The following is a 22,937-nucleotide window of genomic DNA, read 5'->3' on the forward strand; positions in this document are numbered from 1 at the left end:
CTTCTTACTGGTACTACTGGAAATAATAATTGTGTTAATAGCAAGAGGCAGCATTTCTCAAACGCTAAGCAGCATGCCAGGTGCTGTGCACAGTGCTTCTCAAACCTGACCCCGCTTACTCCTCACCACTCCCCAGACAGATCAAAGTCACTGCCTCCTTTTCACAGATAGGGAAACTGAGGCACAGAAAGGTAAAGTAAATTGTCCAAGAGCCAGCAATTTGCTAAGCAGGGGCCTGAGCTCCTGAGTCTGAGCCTTTAAACCACTACTGTAGGTTTCTCTGCCCTCCGCATCCCCTGGAAGGTCCCTCATTTCCCAGAAACCCTCTCCGACCACTCCCAGCTGCCAATGCTGCTGCCTTCCAGCCACAGGAAGGTTGGTGCAGACAGGACTCTTCTCACAACCTCACCATCTTCAGTCTGACTCTCCCTGAGGGCAGAAACTCAGGTTTCTTTTATGCCTCAGCAGGACCCTGGGCACTTAGTAGGCACCTAATGCACATTTGTTGCTCAGGCGTGTCACCAGGCTCTAGTCATTTCGTGGGCCTATTTGTTCCTCTGGAGTCTTTAGCTGCTGTGGAACTGCAATGTGATCTACTGGAAATGGTATTGAATCTCAAAGCATATACTTGATAATTTGGGTAAGTGACTTATTCTCTCAGAAATTTTATCATCGCTCTAAATGGGACTAATAGTCTACCTCCTGGGGTTGTCAAATTTATAGTGCAATTGTTTACCAAGCACGGAGTTGTCCCTGGTTTGAGGAACATGTAACCCAGAGCAGGAGGCAGACATGTAAGCCAACAGCTTCAAAAAAGTATGGTGAGGGCAAGAATTCCAGCATGCCGGGGGCAGTGAGATATAGGACAGAGACATCAAACTAGCTCAGACAGTCAGGGAAGACTTCCTGGAGGAGGAGACACCCGAGCTGAGTCATCAAAGATGAGATGAACATGACTTTCAAGCAAATAAGTGCCACTTATGACTACTTTCAACACTCTGGTCCCCATGGAGGAGCAGGATTTGTTTAAAGACTAGACACTCTCTTAGAGCATGGCATCAGAAGCAGGGAGAAGTGTTTCCAGAGACATGGAAGGTGATACTTGTCTTCATGCCAAGCTAAGACAACCAGGTAAATACAACACCACCCTCCATGAAAAAGATAAAGCCCTATCCCTTTAAAACTCGAGAAACCCAGGGTGGATCCTCTCAAGCAGTGGCTCTGATGTGAGCAGCCAGTAATTCCAGAGCAAATATCAGCAGAGGGAAGTCTCCTGCTTCTTCAATCTCCCTCCACGCAGGGCAAACACATTATGCCACTGTCTTTTGGTGAGCGCCTTTCTTAGGCTCTGGCTTGAGATCGGGTCTTGAGAGCTACTCCAGAGGGGAATTTGAGGCCATTTAAGATGCCCTTTTGCACAGGGTGGTACAAAGCCCCAGTCAGTCCCCAGAGGAAAGAGCAGCCAGTCTTCAGGAGTGTTGAACCCCAGGCTTCCATCGCTGCCGGCTCCTGCCCCAGCCCACTCTTCCCCAGTGCTATCTCCTTGGTTCATGTTGCAGCCTCAGCCCCAACAATGGGAACAGACCTGCCCCTTGAGTGGCTTCCTCTGGGCTGCCGGCATCCCCATTCCATTTTTCAGAGGTTCTGTCCCAAAGTGCAGAGCTCTCTTTCTTGCTTACCCCAGTGAGTAAGGTCCACAGGTCTTTTCTTTCCAAGACTGTAGCTTCAGTGGGCTCTCGAATCAGACTGCCCATCTCTGACACTGTCCCTTCTGTGATACTCACTAGGTAAATGTCCTCAGGCAATTTCCTCCATCTCTGAAAGCCTCAAGCTTCTCATCTATAAAATGGATGTCCTAATAGCGCTACTCTCCCAGGGCTGTTCTGAGATTGGAGTAAAGGCATGAAAGCACTTGGAACAGAGCCCACCAAGGTGGGCCCTGGTGAGCACCCATCACTCTCCTTAGCATTAGCTCATGGGCTGGTTGTGAGCATTGGATGCAGAAATACATGCTGTAGAGCTCAGCTCCTGGGAGGAAGTGCTCTGTGAACATTAGTGTGGTTAGGAAGGATCAGGTGGAGGAAAGAGAAAATGAAAGAAAGCACAGGAACATGACCAAAGATCTAGAATCTCACAAAGTTGCCATGGCTACAGTCTCCAGCTGGGGTTCCGAATCTGTCATTGAGGTAGACCACCAGGTTCTCCCTCCTCACTCCAAAAGACAAGCTGAGCAAATATACACCTCCCCAAGGCCCCACACAGAACTCTTCCACCAGGGGGGCTCCTCTTAACGCAAGTAAAACAATGAATGAAAGTCATGCCAACACCCAAGGCCTCCAACATCAGAAGTGAGCATCGGACAGTCAACCATCTGCCACTCAAACAGATAGGGAGGGGGAGGCCAGAGAGACAGCGCAGAGACCTACACCTGTCAAGTCACTTAACCTCTCTGGGCCTCCATTTATCTATTGATATCATTGGGCTAATAATCAAACACCCAACAGGCAGGCCCACTGTGAAAATGACATGAGAAGATAGGCCTTAAAGGTCTATGACATACTAATAATCTTAATATGCTAAGAGTCATAAGATAAAATGCTAGAAATGACATTTGTCATGTGTTTTCTATCTGCCAGGCCAAGATCTACATGTTTGACATGTACTTATTTGTCTAATTCTCATGCCAACCCTACAAGGTGAATACTTGTATACCACCTTCATTTTACTCAGAGGAAACTGAAGCACAGTAAGATCAAGTCACATGCCCAAGGTCACACAGCGTCAGAACAAAGTCAAAGTCTAGATACCACATGACCCAATGTAGATTGTGTCTCTGCTTGCTGGCCACGGTATGAGAGGTGACCAGGTAGGTATTTGTTCTTCTCTCCTCATCTTTGGTGTTCCCCACTGGACCAAGTTTAGCACCTGACATATACGGGCATGAAGTGAGCTCCACGGAATGACTGTAAGAAGACAGCTGCCTTAATAAGGACTCCTCCCCTCCCCAGCTTCCGAGCTGGTTCCACCCAAGGATGAGCTCATCACTCCTGCACACTTTCTCCAGAGCCTCTGCACGCCCCAGTGGCCCCAGCAGAGAGTCACTTTGCCAGATCAGCGTCCTCCACCCTTCCCGAGGTGGGTATCAGCGCCCAAGTCTGCCACCAAGCACAGGCAGCATGTGCTCCCGGACGCCACCGGATACCATCCCACAGGGCCGCCAGGGCCAGGGCCAAAGCCCCGGGCAGCTCTCATGGACAGGGGCCTCAAACACCCTCCTGTCCACAGAGGCCACTTGTCACAAGGGACAACTGCACCCACCCAGGAGTCAGACAGACCTGGGTTGGAATCTTGGCCTGCCCTGACTCGCTCCCTGTCGCTGGGGAAGCCACTTATAAATCTAAAACCTACCAGCCCCCTTCTTATGGTGATGCTGTGAAGACGAGTGAGATAAAGGCCATAAATGCCAGCTTCAAGGCCAGGCACCTCAGGAAATGGTGATTCACTTCTAAAACAGAGAGCAAAGAAACATGTTGAAGGAAGGTTTGCCCTAAGCTGCCTGTTAGCCCACTATCCTCCTCCACTCCCAATTTCCCTACCCTCAGGCCACAGGAGCCTGGACCCAATGCTGCCCCCACCCTGCTGGCACTCACCAGCAGAGGCCCCACCCAGAAAGCCAACCTTCCATCCCACCATTCTCAAAGTTAAACATTATAGCGAATCCCAAAGAGCTTTGGTTTTTGTTGGTCATATCCATCAATACTTACTGTATTACAAACTAAAACAGATTTTTAAGCAAGTTTTTAATTCATTTGAAAATAACGATACTAAACCCATTACATGTTAGCACAAATAACATACCTTTTGTGAAAAATAACTATATTTCCAAAATAGATAATCACTACTGAAAAGAATGGCACTCTTTTGACTTTTTGTAAATCTGTTGAATGTCTGGCTTAAGAGAAGACAGCTGGACTCCCGTCTCCGCTTCCTCAATCTGTCTTGATCTCATGCTGTGTAGGCTCAGAAACTCCACTGCATCCTGTTCCCTACAGCACTGCTTCCCTCTCCCAGGCCCTCCCCGCAAGAATGCACAGCCCCATCTCCCACCCCTGAGTGTCTTTGCTGGGTTCCCCTCTCTCTCCAATGCCATCTCAGCCTGTTCTCAGGCCCACTCCTTCTCACCCCTGCAGACTCACCTCAGGTACCACTTCCTTTAGGAATTCTCCCCTGATCCCCCACCCCAGCCCAGGTAAGTGCTCACCTGTGCTCACCTAGTGCTCACTCCCTGCACACATCATCCTAGTTTTCACCGCCCTGGAGTCAATTATTCAGGGCAGGAATGGGTCTCATTTACTGACTTTGGGCTCCTTGAGGGTAAGGGATTGATTTACTCACTCCCATGAGTCAGCACGAAGCCCAGGGCCCATCCCGTGTCAGACACTCACAGAACATCCACGTGGATATGTTTTTATCTAACTGAACTCGCCTAGCATGCCAAATCTATTTTCTCTCTACTTAACGTCATCCGTCCAAATTCCCATTCCCCACAGTTATTACCCTAATTCTTCAATTCTAAAAGACACGCTTCTTTCTCCCCGCATTATTATATTTCTAAAATCAGAATGTCTTAAATTGATGTGTACATTTAACGTTTCTGATATTTCTCTTCTCGAAAAGTTGTAGTTAAATTGATGGCCTATCTTAAAATCAGCAGCATTTTACATTATAATGAGTATAATTACCCTATTCCAAATATGATGCTGGCAATCCACAATTGTGCATTTAACTAAATGCTTCCATGCAGCCCTCACACTGTTCTCCCAAAAACCCACCTGGCCCTGGGCGCACAGAGCAGCAGTCTCATTAACTGGGAGAGGTTTTTGTCAGGTAGAAAGGCATGGACGAATTTCAGGGAATGAAGCCTGCGTGCTGAGAACTGAGAGAGGGAGAAGGTGCCACCCAGCCTCAACTCACTTGATCTAGAAAAAAATGTTACTTTTGTGCACGGGACTATCCAGACACCTAAGAGGTTGGTCCCAACACCTTTGTTTCTGACACCTGCAAATCTTAACTCACATTTGCATATCTCTTGCCATTTGATCAATCGCTTTTATTTCTATCAGGGTGTCTGATCTTCCCCAGCCATCGTATCTGGAAATCAGAGCAGGGATTCGTCTCCTCACTTCGCTGAAGAGGAATTGAGGCCCAGAGAGGTAAGGGACACTGGCTTAAATCAGAACAGAGACCAGATGCCCAAATAGCAGAGTCCTCATCCTGTGCTCGTCCCCTCTACTATGCAACTTCCGTCTATCAGAAATAATTGGAAGGAACGTGTGAAAGGAGAGAACAGGGAGGGAGAGAGAGATAAAGGAGGGTGTGATGGTTAGTTTTATGTGACAGTTTGACTCGGCTAAGGTATGCCCAGATAGCTGGTAAAACTTGATTTCTGGGGGTGTCTGTGACTGCTTTCAGAATAGATTAGCCTTTGACTCAGTGGGCTGAGTAAAGAAGATTACCCTCACCACCAGTGTGACTTGTCCTATCCAATCCACTGAGGGCCCAAACAACAAAAGAGCACAGGTAGGGAAAATTTGCTTTCTCTGCTTTGGTGGGATGTCCATCTTCTTCTGCTCTCTGATATTGGGGCTCCTGGTTCTCGGGCTTTCAAATCTGGACTGGAACCACACCTGGCATTCCTGGGTCTCCAGCTTACAGATGGCAGATAGTGGGACTTCTCAGTCTCCATCAGCACATAAGCCAACCCCTCATAATACATGTCTTTCTATACATCTCTACGTGTCCTCTTGGTCTGTCTCTCTGGAGAAACCCAACTACTACATGGGTGAAGGTGAAAGAGCAGAAGAACCAGGGGATGTGAGAGGTGAGGAAGGGGCACAGGGAGGCTGGGTCAGGGAGTCCACAGACCTCCCTCTCACCCCATCATCTCTACTGACGCTGTTGCTTTGCTTGTTTCTGTCTACAGCTGAGATTACAAAACCTGTGAGGAGGGAGGTTTTGTCTGTTCAGTTCATGATTCTGATCCACCCCCAGAGCTGAGCACAGCAACAGGCGAATAAGTGGGTACTCGATAAATATTAGTTGAATAATCTTCCTATATATGCTGGGCCTTGGAGCCAGGGTAGCATGGAGCAGATAACTTTACTTCCTCTGACTCAGTTTCTTCATCTATGAAGTGGGGATAACAAGGTCTTTCTTATAGGATTATTTCAGGGATTAAATGAAATCACTCAGTCAAAAGTGCCTAAAACTCAGTAAGCATTGCCATTGATAGATTCTGGACCCAATGTCATCTCCACAAATAGGGCCCCTCTTGGGACACAGAGTTATCAATGCATTACATCAATATACAGACTTGGAAGAAAATTATTTTACTTTGAAAGGTGACATTTTAAAAAAAATGGAAGAAACTGATTATAAAATACAAACACATTTTTTAAAAGTCAGACAATGGTAAAAGTATTAAAAAGAAATAAATGATCCTTCAATCCTACGGCAATACTCATATTATCACAGTAATTATCACATTGGTGTCATTCTTTCCAGGACACTTTTCTATGCATTGTCTTAAATAATGGGACTGTACTATATACTATGGCTGATAGTGTTGACTGCCTAGTCCAAACCATTCTCCTCCGGCTTGTTTGCCGACAGAATATCTTATTTGTTTTCAGGATGGAGGGGCCGTGTGTTCCAATGAGAATGAACGCCTCACTGAGAATGCCTCTTATTCCCAAGACACGAGTGCTGACTGGACCAAGACAAGTCACGGTCATCCCATCCTCCTCACCAGTGACTGTTTGTGAGTGAAGAAACAGGCACGTGGCCAGTTCTGGGCAATAAGATACCAGGGGGTGAGATGAGGGTGAGTGAAAGATTTTCTAGGTTTACAAAAGAGACCTGTGAAAAGAAACACTCTTTTTCCTATTTCTATACTTAATTGCACAGAGATGTGATGTTTGGGAGAGCAGCAACCGTCTTGCAACATGAGAGCCACTCACGGCTGACTTCAAGGGAATCACTGAGAAGTCAACAGGAACCGTAAAGTTCTTGAACAGTTGACTTAACCAAGCCAGGACTTCTTGTTCTCTGGGGTAATAAATACCCCTTGTGGATGCATTCCTTTCAGCTGGGCTGTCTGTTACTTGCAGCCAAAAGCATTCTCGCCATACAGGTGATACCTGTAACCTGGTTTGTGCATTTGCTTTTCACCTTCTCTACCCGTCAACAAATAGAATAGTAATAATTAATGTCTATGAAAGACTTACTACTTGCAAGGACTTTATGAAGCACCTGACATAGACCGTCTCATTTTTAATCCTCACTACAAATCTTCATGGTCAAAATGATTAGCCTCATTTTTTTTTTTTTTTTTTTCTCAGATGAGAAAGAAGCCAAAGCTTGGAAGGAACAAATAACACAGCAAGTAAACGGAGGGGCCAGGACGTGACTCAGGTTGCTCGGTTGAGAGTCTACGTGTCTTCTCCATAATTACAACCCTCAAGATTCCCGCATTATTGGCTCCAAAGTGTCCCGTTTTCTGTATGTAACATGCACAGCCCCCCTCGCACTGGTGGCCCACATCCACCAAGGTGAGTCCTTTCTCCCTCCTCCCCTCCCAAGCCCTCCCCAGCTGGCCCTACGTGTTTGGCATCTTCTAGTTACCTTGGCTCCTAAATATGCGAAACAATAATATTCCCCAATTGCATCTTCCTATAATTTCATGTAACAGGTCCCCTCAAATAGAAAGTCCTTAATTTTAATTGCATATTATGTTCCCTTTCTGAGGGCAGACAGTTATTTATTCATCCAGCTAATTGTTCAAGAGACAAAGACATGGAACATACCGCACCAAATTAAGTATTTGCTAGTTGCTATTACTACTGGGGTTACATTATATAGCCCTGATTTCCTTTCTAGGAGCTCCTGAGGAAATCTTGGCATCTTTTTTTAAAGAAATTTATTCTTTGGCTTAACCTACCTATGATTATATGAAAGCCAACAAATCCTCTGGTGTTGTATATTATTATTACTGGTGATGATAACAGTAATTAAGACAATGTATAGATGTACAGCCATATGCTTTACTCTGTGAAAGGAGAAACAGAGTAAAAATGATGTTTATGGAACATCTATTGTGTGCCAAGCATTGGCCTGGGCAGGAGGAAACATTAGCCCATTCCCTCATTCTCGTTTAAGAACTCAAGAGACTCTTTTAGCCCCATTTTCACAGATGAGAATTGAAAGGTGGAGAAGTGAAATCACTTGTCTGCACCAGGATCCCAGCTGGGCATCAGAAGAGGTGGGTTTTGAGACGAGGGTGGTGTAAGACCAGAGCACAGGCTCCTGTGGGGCCACCTCAGAGCCGGGGCTCCCTGTAGCCTCACTACTTGCACAGGGGAACGATGCAACTATCTCAATGCCTACTTCATTGACACAGTCACCTACATAGACGGGAAGTGATTTTCCCAATTTAGTGGATCAAACTATGTGTCAGAAGCCAGATGAGGAGGTGCCAGTACTCACGTAAAACAGCCCCCTGAGACTAAGAAGCCTGCCTCATCCACTTGCCAAGGTGTCCCCTTCCAGAAAGCATGACGCTGTGTTCCTGCCTGCACACACGCCCTGGACCTCCCTCCCCGTCTGCCCTGCCCCAGCCTCTGCACTGGCACACCCAGGGCTGCAGGAACTTGAGTCACATTCACCAGACTTAAGACTTATTGTTTTTTTTTTCCTGGGGAGTCAGTCCTATAGCTGAATGGGAGAAAATGCCCAGGGAGGAACCATCAGTTTATTTAATGACTATGTACCGAGCACCAGCCTGTCCCAGGCAGGCAGGCACTATGCCCACAGTTATGCAAAAGACACAGGTCTGCAAATCTCCCAGCCCCAGGGAGAGTCCCAGCTTATCACAACCTATGGCCAAAGCACGGCCACAGGAGAATGGGCAGGAACTCATGCCTTCTTTCTACAGGAAAAGGAATGGAAGCAAAAAAGACTTGGAAGAGGGGAAGGGGGCCCTGCAGCTGGATAAAGGCTTGGGATGTAAAGGAGGGAGGATGGAGCAAAGGAAAGATGAGTAGTCAGAGCTGCCGAGAAACCTACTAACTGACAGTAATTACTGAGTGTCACGATGTGCTGGGGGCATTACACACATATGTGAAATCTACCCAATACCCCTACAAGGTCGGTCCATTATCCATAATTTTTCAAATGTGGAAACTGAGCCTCAGAGAGGTTTAGTCACTTGCTCAAGGCTGCACAGCTGAATAGTGGCAGTGTCAACATTCAAACCTAGATTGGTCTGACACCAAAGCTCCTTCCCTGTGTGAGACAGTCACCAGCACTGTCCCGGATTGGCATCCGTAGAATCCCCACAGCTGAGACTCACCTACAACTGCATGGGACACATCCATGCACTCACCAGGCCTCCCGGTTCTAGATTCATTAATGACATAGATTTCCATTAAGAGGTGACAGCCTCTCCCAAAGAAGGGCTATAGAGGGTTCTAGGGCTCCCAGACTACACAACCCCAAAATGCTAGAGAGAGTTAGGACTGTTATTCTGGAAGGAAGAGGAGAGGACTTTCCTATAGATGAAAATTCCTTGTTAGGCTAACTGCTGCCTATAAAACTGGCACACACTCATTCAGCAAATACTTGCTAAGCACCGACTATGTCCCAGGCGCTGTTCTAGGTGCTTGGGATGACCAGTGAAGAAAACACAGGCTGGCTTTGTGGTGCTGACATTCTAGTGGTGGATGCAGACAGAGCCAACACCCCCGGTGTACATGAGCCCCACACCCTAGCCGCGAAGCCTAGTGGCCCAAACACACCTAAGGAGACATTCCCTTCACTTTAGCTTACCCCCCCACCACCCACAATCTAGCACAGCGGAGGGTAAGAGACGCCTGAGTGGGCTTTGTCTGAGGTCAGGCTGAGCCAAGTGGCAGAAGAGAACATGCTGAACATGTGGGTGGACACCATGGGGCTGGGTGGCCAAACCCCATCTCAGCAGGAACCTGGAGTTGGGGAGTTCCCTCCCTCACGGGCTCTGCCCACTGCACTAGTCGGACAGGGAGCCTGTCCCAACCACGTTAAATGGCGGCCATGTAGGAATGCCTCCTGGGCAGGGCGGCAGGAAGGTAGACTGTAATGTACACTTTTAAATCTTTATAGTTTCTTTTTCTTTAATAGCACTTTTATTGAGAAATGATTTACATATCATAAAATATAACAGGGTTTTGAACCAACCCATTAGGGGGTCAGACTTTCTGAAGTGAGGTGTGGAAACAAGGAGGCCGGGCACCAGGAGAGAGATGACTATAGTTTCAAGACAGTCAGTGCAGACTTGAGCTCTGAGCTGCTCACGAACCAGGAAGGGGACAGGAGGGTGGCAGGGACATTCCATCCTGGTGACGCTATGGAAGAGCCAGGTAAGGGATGAGAGGGGCCTGCACCCAGACCCTGGCTCTGCTACTCCTCAGCTCCGTTCATTTGGGTAAATTGTTGACCCTCTGTGAACCTCGGTGTTCCCATCTGTCCAATGGAGCTAGTAGGTACCTGCCTCAGAGAGCTGTTGGACAGATGAAATGAGACAGGGTCTCCACAGTGTCAGCCCTGGCTCCAGGCTAACAGCATCATCATTCAAAACAGAAAAAACTCCAACCCCTTTCTTCCATGGGCCCACCGTTGAACACATCACACTTCCAAACCATTCCTTGCCTTCTTTCCCCATGGATCCAGCAGCTGGCCTTTGGAGACCAGGTGCTCACCCCAACCCCGGACGAGGACCCAAGGTGAGGAGGAAGGAGGGGGACAAGTCCTGGAGGAATGTCTCCAGCTGCTGCCCAGGCAGCACAGCACGCAAGGGCTGGGAGATCATGGAGGTTTTCTAATAGAACAGGGCTGTGCAGCGAGTTTTATGTGCAGAGAGCAGGATCATCGTGGTGACGTGGCCAGGGCGGTGGAGGCACTGTCCGCCTGCAGGAAGCTGGGGCAGAGTAGGGGATCGGGTGTCCAGCAGAGGTAGAGAGAGCCTCAGGCTGCAAGATGGGCAATGACGCAAGCAGAGAAGGGGGTGGCAATTACAGGCTGATCCCTTCACTTAGCACTGCGACAGTTCCCGTCCCTGTGTTCATATGCCCAACAGACTTGGTCTGAGCCCTGTGTTCTGTACCCTCAGCTAGGTCTAAGTGACTCGAGGCATGGGGACTGTGCTTTGTCTGTCTCTATGGCCCACAGCACTTGGGGCAGCGGTTGGCATGGTGTGCATGCAGGGGATGCTGGTCTTGTGGGTGGAGTTCGGGTAGGAGGCAGGAAGGGCTTCCTAGTGGAAGAAGGTCCTGTGTACATGCAACTCTTCCCTATGTCCCAGTGCAGGTCGGGTTGGCCTCTGAGCACCCTGACCAGGGAACCAAACTGTGCCACTACTGTTTCCTGGCTGTGTGACTTTAGGCAAGCCAAGTAACCTCTCTGGGCCTAAGTTTCTCCTCTGAAAAATAAGGATTCAATGAGTGAAGAGAGGAAAAGCATCTAAAGAGTTTCCGAGTTCAGTGTTTGTCAGGTTTCACTAAGGAGACGGGGAGTCAGTACAAGAACTTCACTTTGTCACCCGAAAAACTCCTACACAACCTTTTAGCACCAAATCAGGGTTCACCTTCTACAAGAAGGCTTCTCTGCCCTGAGACCTGCTCCTCTGACTTTGCCAGGCCTGTTTCCCCAGCACGTGCCTCCCCCGCAGAACCGCATTTCACCTTCTTATCTGTCCCCTCCTCCCTGTGAGCTGCTGGAACTCTTCTCTCTGTGCACCCAGCTCCTAGCACGGTGTCAGGTAGGGACTGAGCACCGACACATCTCAAAAGATGAATAAACGAAAGGATGAATGAGTGATTTCCCCAAAAGAAGAGCAGATAGTAAAAAAAAATAAACATCTTTACATTTTTTAAGAGACAGGGTCTCTCTCTGACACTTAGACTGGAGTGTGGTGTGATCACAACTCACTGCAGCCTCGAACTCCTGGGCTTAAATGATTCTCCTACCTCAGCCTGTCAAGTAGCTGGGACTACAGGTGTGTGACACCATGTCTGGCTAATTTTTTAAATTTTTTGTAGAGACAGGGTCTTACTATGTTGCTCAGGCTGGTCTCGAACTCTTGGCCTCAAGCAATCCTCCCACTTCAGCCTCCCGAAGTGTTGGGATTACAGGCTTGAGCCACCATGCCTGGCCGAATATAAATGTCTTGAAGTAATGTGACTGCAGTTTTGAAATTACAAGATGGAGACAGATTCCTATAAACACACAAACAGAAATAAAGAAGTCATGTACAACGGAAGATGAAAGAATCAGTGGGCCCTAAGACTTCTTCTTGGTACAGTGGGTTAAACCTCAGAAGGTGGCAGAACATCTGAGGAGGGAGCTTAATGAAGAAAGGCCGCAACCCAAGAATTCTATACCTGTCAGCTGGTCATTCATGTGTAACAGCAACTCAGAGACACAGCCCTATATTCTTTTGAGAAATACAGGTTCAAACATATTTTTAAATATTTAAAAGTAACTGCTGGGAAAATCGAGAACAGCCTTTATACCTTCCCAATCAATAGAAGCAGTATATTAAAGTCAGACTGCCTAGATCTGAGTACCAGATCTGCTGTTCTATGCCTAAGGGTGAGTTAATCTCTTGCTGCTTTACTTTCCTATCTGTAAAATGGGAACACTGATAGTACCTACTTCACAGGATTTTGTGACAGTTAAACAGGATAATCCATACACAATGCTTTGTCCAGTGACCAGGATGTAGTAGGCTGTGGTGGATGTGGTGATACCAACCAGATCCCCCTTCAGAAACAAAGGATCCCCTCACCCCCACCACCGCCACGTGCTGGAGTGCTCTACCGGAACACCTCAGCAACCAGCTCTTAGAGGACTGCCTTGGCTAGAGAAAACTCCTCACCCAAGATCATGCCTCTCTCCAGAGGTGGTCCCCAGCCAATGACTGACCAACGCAGGAGAAAACAGGCCCAGCCCCCTTGCCCCAACTTGGGACAATTCTGAAAGATCATCCCAGCGTCAGAGATTGTGGTGGGGTTGGCTGAGGCCTTTGTAGGGACTGCAGCGCAGCTCAGCTCCTCCCTCTGCTCAGCGCTGCTTCTGTTCCTTCCCTCCCAGATGTGCGGTTTCAAGAGGACTCCCTAACAGATAGCGTGCATGCTAGCTACATCTCACAGTTTGCTTTCTAAGGAGCCCAAGTGACGGCAAAGAGACTAGTGGTTTGAATGTGTCCCTCAGGGTTCGTGTGTTGTAAACTTAATCCCTAATGCAGCAGTGCTGGGAGGTGGGGCCTGAGAAGGGGCTATGGGGTCATGAGGACTCTGCCCTGGAGAATAGCGTCATATTGACAGCAAGGGAGGAGGTTAGTTATCTTAAGAGTGGGCTTGTTATAAAAGCAAGTTCTGCCCTCTCTCGTTCTCCTGAGCTCTCAGACCCTTCTGCCTTGTATCGTGGGATGACGCAGCAAGAAGGCCGTGGCCCACTAGAGTAGAACAGTGGTTGCCAGAGGCTGGAGAGGAGAGAGGGGAAGGGGAAATAGGGAAAAATTGGTCAACAGGTACAAAGTCACAGTTCAGAGGGATAAGTTCTGGTGTCCTACTGCATGGTAGGGTGATTATGGTTAGCAATATTATACTGTGTATTTCAAAATAGCTAAAAGAGGATTTTGAGTGTTCTCATCACAAAGAAATGAAAAATATGTAAGGTGATAAATATGCTAAATACCTCGATTTAATTTCTACACAATCAATATATGTATTGAAATTTTACACTGTGCCCCTTAAATATGTACAATTATGTGTCAACATAAAAAGAAAATAAGGCCCTCACCAGATGCAGGACCCTTGACCCTGGACTTCTCAGCCTCCAGAACTATATGAAGTAATATCTTTTCTTTATAAATTACCCAGTCTCAAGTATTCTGTTATAGCAAAACAAAACAAGCTAAGACATACACAGAGAGTCCCTGACACAGCACCATCACTTGACACCAGCCAGCATCTTTGAAGCAAGGTGAATACATTGTATCTCTTCCACCCAGAACGGACATTCATTTTGTCAGGAACAGACACACATTCTGAGTGCGGGTATCCCTTTCTTGTCTTCAAGACCTCAGCTAGCATTATTATCTAAGGAACTGCAGACAGGGTGGTTGACCAGCATTGGATCCCACATAACATCACGTCAGACCAGGCGATCTATCTGCCTTAGAGCAAAAGAGAGGTGGAAGTGGGCCCACAGTAAAAAATATAATACCAAGGAAACAGCAAGGAAATATAATGAACAGGAAGTGTTAAAAAACCCAAGATGGTAATGATGACAGATGATCAAACATATAGGTTAAAATTTGTTTAAATCTCCTTAAAACACTTCAATAGGGTAAAAAAAAAAAAATTGAGTCTAACAATTTGCTATCTGTTAGACACATACCTAAAACAAAGGGCCAAAGAAAAAGTAAAAATAAAATAAAGGGCCCTGGATGAGGGTATGCGTCAGGGAAGAGATTAGCCTTTCAGGCATTGCTTATATGGTTTGAAAAGATCCTTTAGGAGATTTTGATATACCTTCCTAGGAAAGCATACTTCCGTGATGGAAAAAAAAAATGATAATAACTACATCTCAGATAACTATGTCACCCTTAAATGCTAGAATTTAAGGGCAGTATCCAAAGCTGTTCGCAGAGGAAAATGTATAACCTTGAATGCTGTCAATATTGGAGGAGGCCAAATTAAAATAAATAAAGTAGGGTTTCCACTGCATTGTTTTTTATTTTTAAGAAACAGTTTAATGGAATTAAAAATATAACAACATAAATTAAGAGTAAAATTGAAAAATAAATCCAAGAGCCAGTTAAACATAGAGAAATAAATTTTACTAGGACGTTTATATAATCACAGATACAGATATATTTTTTAAATCTCAAAAATATGAATTATAGCTAGTTATGTGCAATTATCTTTTTAAAAGATGATTTTAAAGGTAAATATGAATTACCAAAATGAGTTCAAAAAACAACAACAACAAAAACCTTAGAATAGAGGCATACCATAAAAAAAAAAATGCTCTTAAACTATCGCTATTAAGTGCTATATTTCCTATTGGTTTCAGACAATTCTTATAATATCAAGGAATTATCTTTCCATGCTAACAATTAAAAAAAAACAGGAACAGACACCAAATCGGATCAGTTGCCAACTGGCCACCTATTAAGTTAATTATATGGATTTTTCCTTTGGCTTACTAATGTGATGACTCTCATTAGATACTTCTCTAATGTTGGACCATCTTTTATGTTATTGGAATGGATCATGAATCATTCCTCTGACTCTCAGGAAAAATGGCAATTGTCTCAACCCATTTTGGGGGGCCTTACACCATGTTGAAAAACAAAAGTATGATTTTAAAAAAACAAAGAATGTTCTTGCTGAAAAGCAATGACAAATGTCTGAGCTGACGGACATGCTAATTACCCTGGTTTGATCATTATACAATGTATACATGTATGGAAACATCACACTGTACCCCATAAATATGTACAATTATTATGTGTCAATTAAAAAAAACAGACAGCATTCTTCCAAACACTCACAGAAGTAAAAATCCTAAGTAAAATCCTAATAGGAGAAACTTGTAGTATATTAAAAGAAAAAAGTCATCATGTCCAAATAGGACAGTGTATTCAAGAAGGCCAAAAATAGGGCTTATGCCAGGAACATAAAAGATGGCCCAACATCAGAGAAGTTTCTAATGGAAGTCATCACATTAGTAAGTCAAGGGAAAAATCCATAAAATCACCTTAATAGATGACCAGTTGGCAACTGATCCAATTTGCTGCCTGTTCCCTATTTTTTTTTTAATCTTTAGCATTAAGATACTTTCTTAATATGGTAAGAATTATTTGAAACCAATAAGAAACTTACTTAATGGTGGAAACCCAGACAGAGTTTCACTAAGACAGTATAGGAAAGCTTTTAAGAAGCAGAAACTCAAAGATGAAACCACACAAGAAAAGTTGATAAGGCAAATTTTGTGCATAAAAATGTGAACCCTTTGAAGAAGAAAAAAATAATGAAATTTAAAGAAAAGTGACAATTTGGGAAACATATTTGCAATATATCTGTCCTTAATATATAAAGATTATTGTCCTTAATATATAAAGACCTCTCAGAAGATCTTAGCAGTTACAAAAGAAGAAACATAAAGGGTTATACAGAGAACATTTTCAAATTCACTTGAAATAAGTAAATTTATAATTAAAATAAAAATGTGATATGACTTTTTATTCATTAAATTCATCCAGGTTTTCTTAAAAAATGATGGTGTAAAAGATTCTAGGAAAGAGGCACTGTCATTGTTAGCTTGGAGAAATTCAAATTGATCTGAAATTTTTGAAAGCAATTTGTTAATAAGCTTTTAAATATGTCTAAATACGCAGAGCTCAACCTACTGACTCTACTGTTAGGCACACGTTCTGGAGAAATAAACAGAGGAGCCCAGGAAGACTTCAGGGCAGAGGACATTATTCAGTCTAGTTAGAAGGTAGAAATCATGTGAAAGTTCAACAACAAGGTACTGATTAAAAACATTCTATTTATGATGGAATAATGGATAACCATTCAAAATTATCAATTAGAAAAAATTAATAATATTAGAAAATGGGCAAGACCTATACTTAAGTGAATAAATAAATCACATTGCCAATAGCATGTATATAGCATTACCTGAATTTGTATAAATACAAAAAGAAAAAAAGATTGAAGGGGATAAGCAAAGTTTTCACTCATTCATGTATTCATTTAAAAAAATATTGATTAACTATTTACTGAGTGCCAGGCCTGGTTCCAGGCATTGCCAAATAAAATAGACAAGATGTCTCTCTTCGTGAAATAAATTAATGTGGTTATTTCTGAATAATGGGATTGATAATAGTTTTCATGTTCTTCCATTGAGATTTTATACTTTTCCCAAATGTCTTAGGTGGATTATGATTTTAATCATGGTGCAATAGTTCCAGTTCCAGTTCATAATGTGGAATCTACTGGGAAGCTTCAACAAATACCAATGCATACACAGATAAGACAGATTTCTCAAAATAATGTTCTGGGAAAATTTGTTGTTTTCTTTTGTTCTTTCCTGTTTCTCTGGGGATGTTGGGAGAAAATTTGATATTACCTGGGGGACAAAAAAAACTTGACCTCTACTTCACACCATATACAAAAATCAATTCCAGGATGATGATAGATCTCAATATAAAAGATAAAACAATGAAACTTTCAGAAAAAAATGAAGTAATCTTCATGACTTTCTCAAAAAGGATATAATTTATCAATTTCACTGCATTAAAATTAAGAAAGTGTTCATAAAACAAAACAATATCAACAAAAACATTAACAGAAAAGCCACAGAGTGAGAAAAGGTATTTGCTACACATATGACATCTGTCTGGAAAGTATCCAGCCATGTAATGTGAAAAATGGAGACGTTTGTTGAAGAAGATACAAGATATAAGAAACATTGTACATAGGACAATGATGCCTCAGTCCCCTTCAAAGTAAGCACCTTGGGACCTCACAAAGCTCTCCCAGCATTCCTTAACCTGTACACGTTCAACATTCTCAGGTGTTCTGCTTGTTGCAGAACATGGATCCATCCAGAACATGGATCACTTTCAACAGATTCTCAACCATCTTTGAAGCGTTTATGCCACACTTTTATTTACGCTGCGCCCACTGCATCGTTCCCAAAAGCCTTCTGAATCATCCAAATAGTTTCCGCAGAGGAATGTTCAAGCTTAATATAAAATTTGATGCGGATTCATGGCTCTACTCACTCAGCCATTTTGAATGCGGTGGCCACACAGCACACATGCTGAGTCAACGGTGTCTACCGCCCACTGACTCGTACACTGATGTCATCATTGTTCACACGTGTGTGTCACAGTCCACTCTCCTTGGCTGCCAGGTTACATCAATGCTGCCCAAACCATTCTCATTATGTTAACAATGGCTGGATACTTTCTGGGCAGCCCTCGTATAAGTAATAAAGGTATTTTATCCAGAATATGTAAAGAAAACACGGGCAACCTAAAGGGAAAGTGATATAGAGACTGGAGCACCCACTTCACAGATATCCAAATGGCTTTTAACCAAATGAAAAGTGGGCAACCTCATGAATCATCGGGGAAACGCAAATTAAAGCCACAGCGAGACCCTTCCACATACCCATCAGAATGGCTAAAGTTAACATAGCTGACCACACAAGAGGTGGCTGAGATGAGGAGTAGGGAGAACTCCCTATGCTATTGCTAGAAGTATGAATTGGTATGACCTCTTTGGAAAACACTTAAACATTATGTAGTATATTTGAAGATAAACATACCCTTTGCCCAGCAATTGTGTGCCTAGGTATAAATCTTGCAAATGCACGTGCATACATCCACCAAAAATCACATACAAAAAAACTCCTAACAGCGTTATTTGTAATAATCCAACATAAGAACTTGCCCAAATGCCCATCAATGGTGATCGATGATGCAGGCGTACAACAAATTCTGTGCAGCAATGGTAATGAATGAACTGGAGCTACATGCAACAACAGGGAAACAGCTCACAAATACAAGGCTGAATGGAAAAAACTAGACACAAATAACACCTACAGGTTTCCAATTACATAAAATCTAAAATAGGCCAAGAGAAAGTATAGAGTTGAGGATAAATACTTAGGTAATGAAAGTATAAAGAAAAGAAAATGATGACCATAAAAGGGTAGTGGTGGCTTTTTGGGGAGAGTCTGGGCTCTGAGTAGGGAGGGACAGTGCAGGAGCCCCCACGTGCTGGCAATGATCTCACTCCCGGTGGTGGCATCCCAGCTGTTCCCTTTACAATAATTCAGCTGTACGTTTCTGGCTTTCGAGTGTTAAATTTCACCATAAAAAGTGACATTAAAGCAACACAACAAAAATACTTATGCCTGGGCCCTGCCCCAGACCAGTGAAATCAGAATCCCCAAGTGCAGGCTGTGGTGTTGTTGGTGATGTGATTTTCATGCATGGTGAGGGCGGAGAAGCCCAGAGCACTGTGTAAGAGGAAGCCCAGGCTCTGCAGTCCGTGTGCCCGAACTGAAATGCAGCCTCTACTTCACCTGATCTCTGTGATTCTGGGCGCTTCTCCATGCCTCAGTTTCCTCTTCTGTAAAATGGGTGTAATAACGGTACTAACTTGATGAGGTTCTAAAGATCATAAATGCCAATACCTGTGAAGGGTCGCAAGGGTAGGGAGAACCTGTGGCCTTGGGGTCACATATGGCCTTCTGGATCCTTGAGTGCGGACTTTTGACTGAATCCAGATTTTACAGAAAAAATCCTTTTAATAAAGGGATTTGTTCTCTGAAGGTTGGATTTGGTTGAGGGGCCAATAAATATTTGGTTTCCATAATCTTAAGATGAATGAGGATGCTCCTCGGTTGTGGAAAACCTCTAACGTTTGGGACTGGGAAAAGTGGATACGATTTCTGAAGATAGTCAAATGTCATTCAGAAGCTGTGGGAGGAAGCGGATATTACCACTTGGAAGACAGCCTCTGGTTTTTAATTTTGTAAATTCTCCAGAGACACAGCCCAGGTCCTCCTTTTCCTGACTCTGCTGGCAGCATCTAGATCACGCCTTGTTAGCGGTAACGGACACGAGGCTTCTCTAGATTGAGGCTCATTTGTTCTGTGGGTCGGAAAGTAGCCCTGAAGACTACGGCATCAAAAGGCCAGCTCTTAAAAATTCACTCCCCCCTTTACTGGCTGGATGACTTTGGGCAAGGAGCATAACCTCCGCAAGCCTCGGTGTCTACATCCGCAGAATGGAGAGGAAGACAGAGACAGCTCTCTCCAGTCAACATGTTCGGTGAGGCAGCGCGGAGAAAAGCGATACAAAAGCCGCTCGCTCACACGCAATAGGTGCCCAGCTGAAAAATGCTTCACGCCCCCCCACGCCCAGCAGGTGGCCGGGTAATGGCACCAATAAAACAAATTCTGCAGGTGGATCTGGATTTCAGGAGCCTGCGAAGCTAAAACAAACATCACCAAACCACTTTGCGAGGCTGCACTTGGGTACACATTGCTCAACAAGGGAAAAGTGAGTTGGAAAAATCCTTTCCCACTGGTCTACAGCAATCAGACAAGAGAAAACATCCTCCCCCTCCCCGCAGCAGGAGACTCAAAAACAGCTACCCCATTTCTCTTCTTCCTAACCCCCTCAAGACGCATTCTCATCCAAACGCCAGCCAGCCTTCTGCACCATGTTCTCTGTGGGGAGCAGCCTTCTGTAGCCAGGAGTCTGGCAGATGATTTTAACTGCTTCCGGTACAGATGCTCACAGGGCCTGGGTAGCCGCTGTCTTGGAAACTGCCTTCTGCACTGGCAGAGGGTGGGTGTGGACATAGTATGTTTTCTTGAGCTGGAAAAAGGAAAATAATAACCCATTCTAAAGCCTTGCCAAGTATCTACTCTGACCTGACAAATGAACAGCAAGGCGTCTGTGTCCACACACTGCACCTGTGGGGTGCGCACGCATTTTTGTGTGTGCGCATCTTGCTGTCATAAACCATCATGGACTTTAATTACCCAGCAGTACCAAGCTTGATCTTTTTAACGCCTGCAGCATCTGGCTCTCCCCCTGCAGAAACGTATCTGGTTACAACACAATTCCTCTGACCTACATTGAGTCACTTTCTCTTCAAGGAGGACAGTGGCTTTTCAGCTCTGGGGTCAATTTTATTGACTTTTCTCCAAAGAAACCCTTTGGAACTCACCTTTTGTTCCTACCTTAGATTAAAGCTTTCCAAAGGCAAATTTACCATTTGTGTTTCAAAACAGAGGCACTATGCTGGTCCCTGTCCCCCACCCTGGCCCAGTACCTCTGTGATGTCTGCTACCACTCACCCTCTTCCTAGCTCTGCCCCGGGCACATTAGCACATTTCCACCCCAGGCCCTTTGCACTGGCTCTTACCTAGAGGTTCTTACCCCACATGCCTGCATGGCTCACCCCTTTCCCTCCCTCAACTCTACATTCAAATGTCACTTCCCAATGAGCCCACACTGATTTCCCCCTTTAAAACTGCAACACTCTTCCCCACTTTTACCACCCCCTTACCCCATTCTATTTTAGTCCATAGCATTTTCATCTTAAAATTAAAGATAAAGTTTAAACTTTTTTTTTAGTAGTTCTTTATTGTCTGTGTTTCCCCACAGACTCTCGAATGTAAATCCCAGGATGATAACAATTTTCTGGTTTTGTTCTACTTCTCAGTCCCCAGCATGGAGCACATACTAGGTACTTCAAAATATTCCTGAATTGTTGTGGCTATCCTACCTTCCCCCACTGGAGCCTTCTCTCTGTGAAGAAGTGAATGTCCTCAAAGGCAGATCTCTGTTCAAATGTCACCTCCGGGGAGAGGCCACCCCACCAAAATGGCCTTTCCTCCTAGTCCTCATCACCACCTGACATTTTTTAATGTAAAGGGGACAGAGTTTTGTCTTTGCTGGTGTTTGTGGCTCTATCCCAATCATCTAGAATAGGGGTTGGCAAACTTTTTCTTTACAGAAAATGCTAGAGAGTAAACATGTGTGGCTTTGCGAGCCCACTACAAAATCCTGCACTTGCTGCACAAAAGCTACCACCCACGGTATGTAAACAAATGAGTGTGGCTTGTTCTAAAATAAAACTTTATTTACAAAAACTGGTGGTGGGTTGGATCTGGCCAGCAGGCCACAGTTTACTGACTCCTGATCTAGAACAATGCCCAGCACATAGTGGGTGTTCAATAAATATTTGCCAAACAAATGAACTGAATATATTTATCAAGTTCCTACTCTAGGTCAGGCACCATGCTCAGGTGATCTCTCCAACACATCGTTTTATCCACAGAACAACCTGCTAAACTAAGGACTATTATCCCCCACCTAAAGGTGAAAGGACAGAGGCCAAGGGAGCTCCGTGGCTCTTCTGAGGCCATCACTATGAGTGGCAAAGCAAGGGTTAAAGTTCAGGTCTTCCAGGTCCCTGCTCATTCCACCACTGGACATGTAACTTCCATTCCTGCCGCACGTTCTGTGAAACTGTCAAGTCATGCCAGAGATGATAACTGTAATTGCTCATCACCCACTGTGCATATATATATTCTTTCACTCATCTGTCCAGCCAGGGCTTGCCAACTACCCACTGTGCGCCCTCGTTCTGCTCAGTGTGGTCCAATCTTTAGTCAGGCTCAGGTTCTACGTTCAAGACAAAGGAGCTACGAAACCAGCAAAATATCAGCCATGGACCAGGCACCTGGCCTCGAGCACTGGAAACCTGACTCTGGGACGGCCTTCAGGAAGAGAGACAAAAAGTGCAACTACGATGAGGGCCTTCTATGTACCAGGCACTGTGCAACATACTTCCTTGCCATGCTAGGTGAAAGGAGATGCGGATCAGTAGAAAGTTCAAAGGCCGGGAAGCTCTAAGGAGAGACTCGATTTCTTCCTTGGGGCTCAGGAAAGGCTTTAGTTAAAGGTCATGGTTAATCCATGAATTCCGGGGAGTCAGACCTAGGACAGCTTTCCATTCCTACTACTTAACAGTAATGGAGACCTTGGGAACGTAACTCAGAAAGCAGTGATTAAAAATAGTACAACCTCCCACCTACCCGCCCCAAACAAATTTTGGGCTAATACATGTAAAGTGATTGCCTGATCCCGTGCAGGTACTTAAAATGTGGCCGTAATTATCACCCTGGTCATCCTTGAAGGACCCAAGTGGACTGAGCACGTGTGATGAGTGTGGGGGTGGAGAAGGGAGCCCAAGGACTTCCTAAATCAGGAGGACCCTGTTTATTAAAGAGCC

General features: G+C 44.8%; 1 protein-coding gene across 1 annotated transcript in view; it reads right to left on the reverse strand.

Annotated features, from left to right (window-relative positions):
• Positions 1-22,937, reverse strand: part of KCNQ3 (potassium channel, voltage gated KQT-like subfamily Q, member 3) — a 308,368-nt gene that overhangs the window by 220,205 nt on the left and 65,226 nt on the right. The window lies entirely within an intron of this gene.

The sequence above is a fragment of the Propithecus coquereli genome, unplaced genomic scaffold (genome assembly GCF_000956105.1).
Source record: "Propithecus coquereli isolate 6110/MARCELLA unplaced genomic scaffold, Pcoq_1.0 Scaffold28, whole genome shotgun sequence".
NCBI lineage: Eukaryota > Metazoa > Chordata > Mammalia > Primates > Indriidae > Propithecus > Propithecus coquereli.